The following is a 14374-nucleotide window of genomic DNA, read 5'->3' as shown; positions in this document are numbered from 1 at the left end:
TGGACACGGGGCCAAATTTAGATAGATCTAAGTGGGGTTTTGGGGAAAGCCCAGGACTGAGGTTCCAGAGCCATCTTCCGTATGAGATTGTGTGTGTGTGTGTGTGTGTGTGTGTGTGTGTGCGCGCGCGCGCGCGCGTGCGTATGTGTGTGTTGGGGATGGAGGTCTTTTCTAGAAGCAGAACTAAAGGTCAGTTATGGCCAAGGTAGGGACTAAGCTTGAAGCCAGAGTCCAAGATGCTCCAGCAAGCTAGTGCCTAGGGATGACCTTAGCCAGCAGCCAAGGTCTTGGGAAGCAATGGGCCAACTTTTGTTCATTTAATGCCCTTCCTCCCAGTGACCTTGTTCATGACCTCTTTCCTGGAGCTATTCTTATTTTCCTGCAAGGATCCTTGTGTAGGCATGGGGTCAAGGATTGCTGTGACCCTCAAAAGGCACCGGTGCCTGAGCACACAAAGGGACTCAGGTTGGGAGGGGCAAACAAGGGGACTCCTGGGTCCTTTCAGGAGTGTGGCCGGTTTTATTTCCAGACACTTGACTTAAATCAGATCTCTGTCCACGGGAGTATAGCCGACAGAGACTAGGGACTGTTACACTCCTGGATCCCATCGGGCTTGAATACAAGACTCTCCTCCAGACTGCCGTAAGGCGATGGGCAGGAGGCACCAGTGCCCGAAGGTACTTGCTCCAAGGTTGCTCGGTCACACGATTTCCTATTCAAGGCTGGTGGGTGTAAGCGGGGCCGCGGGGAATTAAGAGGTTGAGGCCGGGCGCCCCAGGTCCTTCGCCTGTCCGGCCGCTGATCCCAGCCCCTCCGGTGCCTCGCGCAGTCTCGGACGCTGAGCGCTCGGGAGGGCCACTGCAGCAACTCTCCGTGTCGCGATCTCCCACCAGACCCCCTTGGGCTTCCCTCTCCCGCGCCCACCTGGCGACGAGTGCGCGCGCGCGCGCGATCGGCGCTCTGTCCCTTTAAACCGCCCGCGGGCGCCTCCCCCGCGCCCCGCCCCCGCCGCGGTGCGGCCGCCGGTGCTGGGCGAGGTCGGAGAAAGTCCGCGGGCGCCGGAGCTCGGGGACGCTGGAGCACTTCCTGCCGCGGGCGGCGCCGCAGCTGCCCAGGCCGGACCGGGCCGGGTGCCCGCAGGTACGGCCAACTTGGCGCGCGTCGCGCCGTTTCCGCCGCGGGCCAGTCGTCCCGCCCGCACTTCCCGCAAACTCCGCGGCGCGGCCGCCCAACTTGCGCACCCGCCGCCTGCCGCAGTGCCCGCCGCGCGCCCGGGGCGCGGCCGAGTGGGGTGCGGGCCGCTCTGGAGCTGCGCGCGGGCCCCGGGGCGGAGAGGCCGGCTCGCCGAGGTGTCCCGGCCCAGAGCCTGGCCCCGGCCCCCCCAAAGCTGGGGCTCCGGGAGCGCTAGCGCCTTCCTTTCCCGCCGGGGTCCTCTGGCCACGGGAGACCCCGGGTACGCCCCGGACGGGAGGGGAAGCCCTGATGACACTGGCCCCCGGCCAGGGCACAGGGGACACACCCCTCCTGGCCGGCCAGGTCAGAGGCAGCGCGTCTGCGCATCAGACTCGGCCCGCGCCCGCCCTCCCTAGCTAGGTGGGCCGGTTGGTGGGCAGGGGTCGTCACGGTCTCCCTTTCTCTCTGGTGACAACTCCAGCCTTAGGAGACACTGGGGTTCGCCACAGTGGGAAGGGGCTTTTGGCTTGTCCCTGTTTCTGCATCTCCGCAAAGTTGTTAAGGTCTCCGGACTCTTCTCCAAGAAAACTTAGGGGTGTTTGGGGCTTAGGGGAGGTGAGGTCGGGCGTCTCAATGGCTTCTTACCAGACTCGGTACCTGCTTCTCCTGTGCATATGTTGTGGGAGTCTGCTGGGTCGCTTCAGCCCTTCTCTGGGTCCGTTTCCTGGGCAGATACGTTCAGCGCTGTTGACTGCTGACACCCTCCCTCTGGTGCTGTTTGAACCCTGGGGTTTGTGGGCTCCCCCATTCTGCTCCCTGGAGCTGACCTCACCGGCAGCTCCCACTGTCCCCTACTCCCTCTTATTGGAGCTTCCGGATGGAGATGTTTTTGGGGCCCTCTATACTAGCCTTCAGGTGTAGCTCTGGGAAATGTTGCAGCTGATCCTATATAGGGGTGGAGAGGGCTGGGTCATGATCCTTGGTGGACTGGGCTCCTGGTCCAGTAAAGCCCTGCCTCTGAGCAATTCATGTACGCGTTCCTGTCCCTGTCCTCCCTGGTGCCGTGCTCTGGCTCTGCTCCCCTGCCTCTGGTTCCCTTTTCTGTCCTCCTCCTCCTCCTACAAGTTCTTGCCTGCTATTCCCTCCTGTTTTCCATTTTGACCAAGGATGAGGGCAGGATGTCCCATGGGGCTCTGCACTCTGTATGGTCTTTGAACCTCATGATGTGCTGGGAGAGTTGGCTGTGGCTTTTCATTTCACAGTTGAGGGGACAAGGCTTGTTCAGCTAGGGGATGGACATCCAGCATTCTAGTTCCGACATCCAACAATCTTACCCAGGCACATGGAGCCCCCCACTCTGTCCGCCAGTGTCTTTCACTCTTCATTCCTTCAAGGATGCTCCGTGGCTCTTCCTTATTGGGTGGCACCTCGGCTGAAACCCAGATGAAGGAAAGAAAAGAGGTGAGACCCAGGGCAGCTGTTCCCTGTTCTTTGGGCCAGCTGGTCGGAATTAGCACAAGTAGGACAAGGTATCAGTTGTCACTTCTCAATGGCCAGGGGTCTTTTCTCGGCGGTCATGCCCATGGCAGGATGGTGCTCGGTGAAGGCTGTGCACCCTGGCATCTGAACCTTGCTGATTCCGGGAGCTCGCAGCCATTTAGAGTGTAGAGTGCTGGGAAACACTATCGGAGAGAAACGCTTGTGCTGCAAGAGTCAGGCACCAGGCTGCTCCTGAGCTGTTCATCTACCCTCAGTCTGCATTATGGACTGCTGGCGTTATGTTTGGTGTGTCCAGAGTGCCTCTTCCTGGGACACTGACAACCTCGCCAAGCCTTTTTTCAGACTAGTTCTTGAGCCTGCATTGTCCTATCAGAATAGTGGTATCAGGTAGTGAGCTGGTGTGCAGAGGCCCTCTTTGCCACAGAGGTCCTTCCTCCCAGATTTGCATGGGGGGCATCATTGTCTTTAGGGTCTTGTCTGGTTTTGGCATAGGGGTCCAGCACTGATGGGGCAGAAACTGAGAGCCGTGGTTGCCTCAATAAGAGCTGAGTCCCTGGCTCTGAGGTCTGTGCCTCAGACATCCTGGATCCTTGAATGCACATGGCACCCAGTAGCTGCCAGCTCTGGCTGTCCATGTGTTCTCCAGTCCCTGCCCTAGACCTGTTTTCTGCATGTCTTAGCCCATGAAGTCACCCTATCCCCTATCTATCTTGTGGAGCTTTCAGTGGGTTGAAGTCAGCTTGGGTATAGGGTGGGATAAATACCTCCCAAGCTGCTGAAGGTGTGCTGTTTGTGGGTCCAGTGACCGTGAACCGACTGTCAGACCGCGGTCCCTTTTGCCTTCACCTGCCACAAAGCCATAAACCTCCAGTGTAAGGGACATATTTGAGAAAGTGACTTTGATGTGCATCTTCCCCTTTCCACCCCCCAGGGTGTGCTGCTTTCCCTGCTGGTACCCACCCTTGCCTTGATAGCTACTTATGTGTGTCTGACTCATTCTGGCCTCCTACTGGACCTGGGTTCTCAGGATGGCAAAGGCTGCCTTCCAGCTCTGAGGAGTATTGGCTAGTTGGAATGAGGATGGATGCTGGTACCCATGGCTATGTTCCTAGGGGTCACCCTGGGCCGAGGAAACCTACATGGACTTTGAGACCTGTTTTTGCTTTGATTTTTTTTGTTTTTTATTTTTATTTTTTATTTTATTTTTTTTCGAGACAGAGTTTCTCTGTATAGTTTTGTGCCTTTCCTGGAACTCACTCTGTAGCCCAAGCTGGCCTTGAACTCACAGAGATCCGCGTGGCTCTGCCTTCCGAGTGCTGGAATTAAAGGCGTGCACCACCACCGCCCAGCTGCTTTGATTTTTTTTGAGACAGAGTCTTATATGTAGTTCAGACTGGCCTTGAACTCAATATGCAGCTGAGGATGTGACCTTGAAGCCCCAGTCCTCTGGCTTCCTAAACCTGGGATAACAGGTATGTGTCCTTACACCCTGCTCCAGGCTTGACCTTTTGGAGAAGGGAGCAGAGCTCTGTGGTGATGCAAGGGACACCTCCTCAATGCAAGGGACAGGTACCACCAGCCCTTGGGACACTGGCTTTAGCTGCTCCTGGCAGGTGTAGGCTGTCTATACCTGACCCCGTTGGGGAGCGAGTAGTGTCTGCTCTACCTGGCTGTGGTCAGGTGATGAAGGGGTGCTAGAACCTGTTTAGGACTGGCTTGCTGCTCCCCTCACCCCAAAGCTCCTGCCTGGAGATTCTGGGCTATCCCTGGGCTTCCTGTGCCTCATACTTCATCTCTAAGGCAGTGTGAGCAGCTTGACCCTGAGTTACCACAAGGTGTGTGTGTGTGTGGGGGGGAAGCCTAGCTAGCATCATCTCTACCTGGTTTCTCAGATGTGGGTAGCCCTGCCCACAGCCTTCCCCGCCACTGCCTCCTTCTGGGTTTCTTTTTCCTTTCAGTCTTATACTGCCCCACCCCCACCCCTGTCTGGGCCCCCACTGCTGGAGAAGCAGCCTGTGATCTGGCCTGAGGTGGCTGCTCTGGCTTGCTCTCCAGTGCAAGGATCCTGGCAACCTCTTCTGCTGGCTTAGCAAATTCTCTCTTCCCCAGGCCTGCCTCCTGTTGGCATCACCTGCAGGGCTCGCTTTCCTAGAGCCTGGGTTGCCTCTGCTGCAGGTGTCTTCGAGGTTGGAAGTTTGGGGTTTAGAAGCAGAGACCCATGTGTCTGGTTCTCCCAGACGACAGGCCCATGAACATGGAGGAGTCTCTGCGTCCTCAATTGGAAGCTCATACAGGAGTCTGGGAGTCCTCTGAGAAGAGCAGAGAATGGACTCTGACCCAGGGCCCTGCCTGTCCTGGAGTCTCTGCAGTGCTTGGGCCTGGGTTCTGGGAAGCTGCTTCGTTAGGAACCTGAGGTCAGATTACTGGAGATTTTGCCCCCTCCCCAGGCTGCGTGATCCTCCCTGTTTGGACCCCACTCCAGGTCTCCAAGCTGGCTCTGCCTGGCCTGTTGCCATTGGGATGGTGAGACCCTTGGTGGGAATGTTGCTGGCCCTTTAAGGGGAGGCTGGTTCAGTCCCAGGGAGAAGGAGGCTTTTTCTCTGGAGTTGTTTCCAGGTCCCTGGGGAAGAGCTGGCTGGGGCTCTTAGGAATCTTGCCCCTCCTCCCTGCATCAAGCCTGGCATCCAGGAGGGCATCCGGCCACAGATGGGCCTCCAGCTCCAGGCCCGCCCCTCACTGGTGTCTGGGAAGCAGGCAGGGGTGGGGCGGGGCTGGGGGCGGGATCAACGGGCCTGAAAGTGCCCATATATAGTCACTGGGGGTGAGCAGGCAGTCACGCCTTTGAGCTGTCTAGCTCTGGGGTGGCCAATGCCCCCTGGCATTCCAGTGGGGAGGGATGGCAGTCTGAAAGGCGAGAGGATCTGGGGTAGAGTACATGGGGTCCAGCAAAGCCAGCCCCCAGGGAATGTTTGTTGATTGAAAATAAAAATTTCCCAATTCCTCTGTAGTCAGAGCCAAGAATACTTTGAAAACCACCGTTTTTTAAAAGTTAGAGGTAATAGTATGTCCATAGTCAAGAGCGGGCTGAGGTCCCTGACTGGAGAGTAGGGTCTGGTGCCTGCTGATGGGACAGTCTTTCCAATAAGAAATGCTGGAGCCCTTTTTATGAGGGCAGCTGAGTGTCCCTTCTCGCCCCAACCCTGTTCGGCAGAGAGGAGCATAAAGGGGAGGCTCCTGCTCCATCCTCTGCTGTTCTGGAATCTCTCCCCTCCATCCCCTTTGTTACTGGGGGGTGGGGGGAGGAGGCGGCCTGCTGTCCTGTCTTGCTGCTGAGTTCAGAGGCACCCCGGTTCGGGGCCATCCCCCTCCCTCCTGGGGCCTGTCCTTGGCCTCCCTCCTCCTCTGCCCTCTCCACTTTTGACTCTGCTCTTAAAAAATCACAATGTTAACACAGTTTTTGCTCATTTAGTCTAGTTACTATTGCGCTGCTAAGCGTCTTTGTTAAATTTTGTATATTGATACTTTGTGTTGTTGTCAGCAGTTTTTTCTCTTTTTTTTGGATATAAAGCCATTAGGGTGAGAGAAGATTAAAAAGATACATTACAATTAAAATGTTAATGAAATCCGCATCATACAACTTTTGAAACCCTTCAGGCATTTATCTTGCCTGTGTCATGTCCATTAACTTTGGCTATTCTTATTCCACACTGACCCCTGCTGAGAGATTTGTGCTATAATTGGATTTTTTTTTTTTTTAATAAAAAAAGGGGGGAAAAAGCTTTTAAGAAAATAGAGGTTGAGTGGCCAGTCTTGGTTCCGAAATGAAGAGAGGAGAAAATGGGAAAGCTTGGCTCCCTCACTGGGGGCAGGCTCAGGGCCCATCCCCTGCTTGGATGTAAGATGTGCATTTGGAGTGTGGCTTTGCAGGAGGCAGAGTCCAGAAGAATGAAGGTGTGGCTTGAGGGCCAGGTTGGGGTGAGGGGTAGGTATTCTTACCTCCCAAGGGAGAACTAAGGTGCTGGGGGGGTGTTAGAAGGCCCTCCTCCCTCCATCCTGTCACTCGCCTTTGCCTGTGACTGCTTGAAGAGACACTGATGTTTCTGGCTAGGGTTTTGGGCAGTGGGAAGCGGGGAATCCCCAGGTCTTCTTCCCAGGGCAGCTGAGAGTTCAGGGCAGCAGAATGTGGCTTCTGGGCAGGCAGGTCAGGTGTGTGTGCACAGGTACACATATGCATATTTATGTATATGTGAACTCATGTGCTCATGTGGCCCATGGCCACCAGCCCCTCTCTGTCCCTGGGACTGGCTCCCCTCCCGTGATAGCTCTGTGGGCACCTGGTAGTGCTGGAGCTGGTCAGGTGGTTGGAGGTGGACTGTAACAGACAGATTTCATGTCTGTGTTTCGGCAACACCTTTCTATAAAGGGAAACATAATTTAAAATATGATTACTTAGTGTTGTAACAGCGCCTCACCCGCTCTGCTGTGAGGGAGATCATTATCAGTCTGATATTAACTTGCAAAGAATATTATGCAAATTGCCTGCGGCTTGGGAATCCTGGCAGGCGGGGGCCAGTCTGGCTTCCCTGGAGCTTGGGCCCTTGTCCTTGGGCCTGAGACTTTTTCTTCCTTTCTCCTCACCCTGTATACCCAGGCCTCTGCCCTCATGGTCCCCAAGTCCTAGCAGCAGCCCAGAGCCTTAGGTCTGTGGAGCCCTACCCACATCCTTCACTCTGCTTTGTTACAGTGATAGGAAATGGGAAGCCTCTTGGCAGGCTTGCTGTGGTGTGCAGTAGCATCTGTTTGGGGTGATGGTGACTGTGGCTGGACCTTGACATGGGCACTCAGCTTCTGCGACTCAGCAGCCCCTAGGAATGGACATGGCCAGGGGGAGGTGGTGGTCCTACTGGTTTTGGGATGCTTCCAGAGGGATAGGGGTAGCACCTGGGAAAGGGTGTGCTCTGGCATGGGTATGTCCTGCTGTGCTGGTCTTTGGGTCTGATGGCAGCTACACTCTGTTTGTTTGTTTGTTTGTTTGTTTCCGAGACAGGGTTTCTCTGTGTAGTTTTGCTGCCTGTCCTGGATCTCCCTCTGTAGACCAGGCTGTCCTGGAACTCACAGAGATCTGCCTGGCTCTGTCTCCTGAGTGCTGGGATTAAAGGCGTGTGCCACTGCTGCCCGGCTGGCAGCTATACCCTTACAAGGAGGAGGTGTTCTCCCAAATCTACCCTCCCGGTTCATCCTGATGGGGGTGGTGCAGTCTGGCTAGGAGAACATTTCTTTCAAACACTCTGTTCCACCACCGTAACGAAGCCCCATAGAGCTATGTCCCTGACCCTAAACAGTGGAAAGGCCTGTTTTGGGGGTTCCTAGAAACAGTGTCCACCTGGCACCAGTGAAAGCCCAGTAGTTGGTCCCCCAAAGATGCCCCTCTCTAGTGTGGTAAAACTGAAGCCTGCCGGGTGTTACCGAATCTCCTTGCAGTACCCCAAATCTCCTAATGTAGAGCCAAGGACTGAGAAATAGTGACCTTCCTGGGGAGACCCTTAGCTTTCCCAGGGCAGGGGGTGAGAGTGCAGGGGAGGATGGTGGTGGGGTACAGCCTTTGGCATCTGGTAGAGAGGTATGCTCTCCCTGCAGCAGGCCGTGCCGAGGCCAGGAGTAGATGGAGGCACTCTGAAGGATCATACTGATACCTGTTCCTAGTGGCTGTTGCCCACAGTGCCAGGTCTTCATACCCAGGATCCTCTTGAGGTGTGGGTCCTGCCCCCCACTGCGCTTGGGTCCTGATCCGGGGCCTCAGTTTCTCTGTGTGTGAAGTGAGGGAAGCTGATCGTGAGCTCTGAATAGCACGCAGCACCCCGCTTTAGTCAGTGTCACTGGCCAGGGCTGATCCACAGTCAGCTCTGGGGAGGCCGCCTTGTGTCATATCCTAGGGTGTCCCCAAGAACCGTCTTCTTAATGACAAAGCCAGCTACCTCTTTCCTGCTGCTACCTCTCTCACTTACGATGCCTGTGTATATGGTCTGCAGGAGGGGGCATTGTTTGAAAGGATCATAGCCTTGGGCTGATCTAAGAAGTACTAAAGGCAGACAGGTGTAAATAAAACCCAAAAAACTGTAGAAATTCAGGACTAGAGAGATGGCTCAGCCTTACAAGCACTGGCTGCTCTTGCAAAGGACGTGGGTTCGGGTCCCAGCACCTACATGGTGGCTCCAACCCTCTGTATCTCCAGTTCTAGGTGGTCCAACACCCTCTTCTGGCCTCCATGCCTATACGTAAATGCAGACAAAACACTCATACACATAAATAAATCTTTAAAAAGAGTCGGGTGGCGGTGGTGCATGCCTTTAATCCCAGCACTCTAGGGAGAGAGAGCCAGGAGGATCTCTGTGAGTTCAAGGCCAGCCTGGCCTACAGAGCGATATCCAGGACAGGCACCAAAACTACACAGAGAAACCCTGTCTTGAAAAAACAAAACAAAACAAAACAAAAATTTTGAAATTAAAAGAATTATTTTATGTGTATGGGCGTTTTGCCTGAATGTATGTCTGTGCACCATGGTGTACATGGTGTCTATGAAGGCCAGAAGAGAGCATTGGATCTCCTGAAAACTGGAATTACAGATAGTTGTGAGCTGCCATCTGGGTGCTGGGAATAGAACTTGGGTCCTCTGGAAGAGCAGCAAGTGCTCTTAGCTACTAAGCAATCTCTCCTGCCCCTGCCCAAAGTAAATCTTGAAATCAACAGCAGACATCCAGGCTGAACTCGGGAATACAGGTAATCTGCATGCTGAGACCCTCCCCAGCCCCTCTGACCTTCTCATGGCTCTACAGTTCTAGACACACTTGACCTTGTCTGCACCGTTCTGGCTGCTGCCTCCTTGTCCCAGCCTCTTCCCTGTAACTCTGGATGAGCTCAGCTCGGCTCCTTAACCAGTCAATGCCCTGTTTGTGAATAAGGCCCTGTTGGAGGTTTTGGGGAGGGGGGGTATGAAGTTCTGGTCCAGGACAGAAAACCTTTGTGCTTGGTGGCTCTTGTAGTACTTGCCAGCAGGGTGGGCCTCAGACACTGCGCCCAGTGCTTCTCAGAGCTTCATGGAGGATGTCTGAGTAGCAGCAGCCTGGCGAGAGATGTTTGAAAGAGCAAAGCAGAGGGGCCGAAGGAGGGAAATGGGGCCGAGGCTTACATAAGCTTTGGGATAGGAGAGACAGGCATTGTGTTAATTATTGTAACCCAGTTTAGCCGTGAGTCTGTGTCACATGAAGTGGCCTGGAAACTGAAGCGCGTGGGTCACAGTGACGTCCTGGGGTGACATGGCTGGCACAGGGCAGACAGTGGAGGGTGTACACCAGCGCAGCTGTAGGGAGGCCGAGAGGATGAGATATCCTTGGGGTCCAAACCGACCCGTACTGCAGGGAAGTACGGCTGCACAGGGCTAGGCACACTTGACCTTGCCTGCACCAATGCCTCTTTGGCCGGCCTCTTCCCTCCATCAGGACCTGAGTGCCAGGCCGGTGCCTGGACCAGCTAGTAGTCTTGTCAGTCTAACACTGGTGTCAGTGGGGTGGGCTTGTTCGCAGTGACGCCTTGGCTTCTCTCCTGGCGCACAGCAGGCTCCCAGGTGTCTCCTCTTTTCAGGTGACCAGCTGTAGGGAAGATAGAGCCTGTGGGCCCCGAGGTCACTGAAGGCTACCCTGGGTTTAGCTCTGGACCTCTTACCAGGTTCTTCATGACACAGGAAGATGGGAAGCTGCCAAAACGTCCTTGAGAATTTCCCACCCCCCATACTGTATGGGACACCTCAGAGTTTGGGGATGCCCCTCTGCCTCATCTCTGCCAACTGACAGGGCTCTCTGGAAGGACTGACAGCTGCTTTGTTGCTTGTAAGACCTTGGCTGTATTCTGGGTGCTGCTTCTGAGGGGTGACAGAACATGTGGCCCATGACCCAGATGTGATACCCTTCTTTGGGGTCTGATGGGGTGATGTGGTCTCCTCCAGTCTGAGGCCAAGAGTTGTGGAGGGTACCCCTCCCTTTGTAAGCACTGAAGTGAGACTGGCTTCTGTTCTTGCCCCCGCTCACCCCCGCCTCCATTGATAAACAGGCTGCCCAGTGTTGGTGGGCGAGACTATGGGTCAGAAGTTTGAGGATAAGTGTAAAGATAATCAAATTTAGGAATTACATGTGCTGTGTAAAGAACTCTTCCCCAAACCTCTTCAGAGTAAGTTACCCGGCATACCTCAGCATATCTTTTTTTTTTTTTTGGTTTTTTTCGAGACAGGGTTTCTTTGTGTAGCTTTGCGCCTCTCCTGGAACTCACTTGGTAGCCCAGGCTGGCCTCGAACTCACAGAGATTCTCCTGGCTCTGCCTCCCGAGTGCTGGGATTAAAGGTGTGCGCCACCACCGCCCGGCACCTCAGCATATCTTGTTCAGACAAGAGCCAAGGGCCGCCTGCCACCTACCTGTGCCAGCACATGCCATGACCTTGGCAGCCCTGCATGTTGCAAGAAGTCACTCACCAGCTATCACCAGGGACATCCTTCATAGTGAGACATCTGGTACAGAGGCCATGTTCTGGTTATTTGTTGCATCTTAAATTTTTGTGTGGCCTGAAGGTAATTTTATGTTTTCAGTGAATCTGAGGGAATCACTTCTGTTTATTTATTTATTCATTCATTTGTTTGTTTGTTTATTTATTTGTTTAATTTTTTTTTCAAGATGGATTCTCTGTGAAGCAGTCCTGGCTGTCCTGGAACTCACTCTGTAGACCAGGCTGGCTTCGAACTCATAGAGATCTGCCTGCCTCTGCTTCCAGATTAAAGGTGTGCACTACCACCGCCCCACTTATTTATGTATTTTGAAGAGTAGTTTATTGACTACACTGCAATAGTAGCAATGGTTAGGAAGTAACTAGAATTCTGCTTCCTATATTTTGAAGTTTTGTTTTGTTTTCTGAGACAGGGTTTCTCTGTGTAGCCCTGGCTGTCCTGGAACTTGTTCTGTAGACCAGGCTGGCCTCAAACTCAGAGATCCACCTGTCTCTGCCTCCTAAATGCTGGGATTAAAGGCGTTCGCCACCACCACCCTGCTTGCTTTTAATTGTTTTTAACATTGATTTGTGCATGCTATGGAGTGTGGAGGTCAAAGGACAACTTATAGAAGAGTTTGTTCCCTCTTCCCACCAGGTGGCTTCCAGGCATCACAAACTTAGGTGGTCAGGCTTGGTGACAATCTCCTTTAACCGCACTGAGCCATCTCACCAGCCCTGTTTGTATTGGAGGGTTTTGTTTATTTTTGTTTTCTGAAGACCAGGCCCCTCTGTGTAGCCCAGGCTGGCCTCCAACTCTTGATTCTCCTGCTTGTCCAGTCCTAGGGTTACAGGTGTGTGCTACTGAGCTAGGCTCCCTTGTGGTGTGACCTTGTGGTATGACCTTGACCCATCTCTTGGGCTCAGCTGTGGGGTTTTCTGCTCCCAGTGTCAGAATGGCGTTCAGAAAGCTTTGGGTTTTCAGATGAGGGGATCCCAGCCTGAGATTGTGCTTCTGTAGATGGCTTCCAAGTTCATCTGCCTTGTGGCAGGTGCTGGCAAGTGCTGAGTTACACCTTATTGTGTGCACATCCCACCGACGGCTGGAGGACCCGGTGTGCCTGGTAAATGGGATGCTGCTGTGAATGGAGTTAGCGAGTATTTGTTCCAGAGAACCTGGAGTATTCCAGAGACCAGGCCAGTTGGAAGAATGCTCCCAGTTTGGGTCTGCCTGTGGTTTCCCTGACTCATACTTGTCATGTCTTGGGCAGGAATATCACACATGCACCACTGTGTCCTCTGGTGTCACCTCTACAGCCGGAGGTGGTGACACTCTCAGAGCTGAGCGTCTAGTCACTTGGGGGACTTGTCTATCTGTTGTTTGAGCCTTCTCTCTCTCTGGTTTTGAGACAGTCTCTCACTATAGCCCAAAATGTCCTAAATCTTACCACGTAGCCCAGCTTCGAAGTCATGCCATCCTCCTGCTTCAGCCTTCTGTGTTCTGGGATTATAGGTGAGAGTTACCATACTTGGCTTGTTGCCAGAGTCTCTAAGGCTGGCCACAGTAGAGGAAGGGTCAGACACATGATTTTGAGCGTGTGTGAAGGACTTGAGTCTTTGGTAGGAGCAAGGAGCTGTAGAACCAGAGTGGTGAGGAGTGTTAGAGGCATGTCCTGACCAACAGCTGTTTCTGGAGAGGCAGGTTCCTCCCCCTCTCCTTCCTTCTTTTTGAGACACAGTCTCACTATGTAGCCCTATCAAACCTGGAACTCCATGTGTAGAACAGGCTGGCCTTGAACTCACAGAGCTCTACCAAGAGGTGGGGCTAATCCTGTGAGTAGCATGTCCCTCTGGGGTCCTTGGAGCTTATGGGTGGGTGGTGTGTTCTCTGTTCTTCCTTAGATTGTGGGACTGTGGGGGGAAAAGGGGGTGGTGTGCCCAAGCCTGGCATCCCCACGCCTGATGGTGGCCAGCTGCAAGTCCTGATTCTCTCCTGACCCCAGAGCGCTTGGGTCTTCTTGATTGACACTAGCAGGGTCCCTTTAGAACGGTGGCAGTGTGGTCAGGACGGGACCACCATTGTGGAGGACTGGGAGCTGGAAACGTAACACTTCTGAAGGTCAGGGTGTATAGTTGAGGTTTTACAAAGTTGCACTCTTTCTGCTCAGGCTGTGGGGAGAGTTTCTCTTGCCCCAGCCAGCCTACGTGAGTACCAGCAGCCCCTGGTCTTCTTTGGCTCAGGTTCACGGCAGTCTGGTTTTGGCTCCCGTCATCACTCAGTCTTCCTCTCAGTCTGTGTTCTGTTGTTATAACAGGGTACCCGAGACTGGGTGGTTATGAAGAGTAGAGGGTCATTTGGGTTCACAGGTTTGCAGGTTGGGAAGTTAAGAGCGTGGCACTGGTACCTGTTCTTAATAGCTTCTGGGTCCAAGGGGCTAACACCATCCCCAGCTCACATGGGAAGTAGAAGGATGAGTGGACCTGTACCTCAGGTTGCTTTGTGATCCCTCCTATAGCTAACCTGACCCAGACTGGGAGCTCACACAATGGGATGGGAAGCGACTCTTTTTTTTTTTTTTTTTTAAGGTTAATTCATTTTTATGTTGTGTTTGAGTGTGTGCCCACATATGTATGTGCACTACATCAGTACAGTGCCCAGGGATGCCAGAGAAGGCATCAGAAACCTGGAACTGGAGTTAGAGACAGTTGTGAGCTGCCATTTGGTCCTTTTCAAAAACAGTCCGTGTTCTTAACTGCTGAGCCATTTCTCCAGCCGTGGGAAACCCATTCTTGAAGCTCTAACCTATGATTCAAAGCTCCTTCCAGGGCCCACCTCTCTGCACTGCCCCCTGGATTAGGACTCATCCTGGATCTAAGTTTTGTTTTTTTGAGACAGGGTTTCTCTGTGTAGCCCTGGCTGTCCTAGAACTTGCACTGTAGACCAGGCTGGCCTTGAATTCCAAGACCCACCTGTCTGTCTCTTAAGTGCTGGGATTAAAGGCACGTGCCACCATGCCCAGTTGAAGGAATTCTTTACCAAGCAGGTTAAGTGTTGTGTATCTGTGGTACCAACTGCTTGGGAGACCGAGGCAGGGTATTGCATGGGTCTAGGAGTTCGAGACCAGCCAGGGTAATATAATGAGACTTCATCTCAGAAATCACAAATAAAACAAA

At 53.6% G+C, this 14374-nt stretch overlaps 1 protein-coding gene across 1 annotated transcript in view; it reads left to right on the top strand.

Annotated features, from left to right (window-relative positions):
* The first annotated feature begins 1026 nt into the window (after positions 1 to 1026).
* Positions 1027 to 14374, top strand: part of Nacc2 (NACC family member 2) — a 75716-nt gene continuing 62368 nt past the window's right edge. The window contains exon 1 of the mRNA XM_059260326.1: positions 1027 to 1140. The gene's annotated coding sequence lies outside the window, so the exon portion shown is untranslated. The remainder of the gene's footprint in view (positions 1141 to 14374) is intronic.

The sequence above is a fragment of the Peromyscus eremicus genome, chromosome 4 (genome assembly GCF_949786415.1).
Source record: "Peromyscus eremicus chromosome 4, PerEre_H2_v1, whole genome shotgun sequence".
Taxonomy (NCBI): domain Eukaryota; kingdom Metazoa; phylum Chordata; class Mammalia; order Rodentia; family Cricetidae; genus Peromyscus; species Peromyscus eremicus.
The sequence above is the reverse complement of the archived record's forward strand: the minus strand, read 5'-3'. Positions and strand labels throughout refer to the sequence as shown.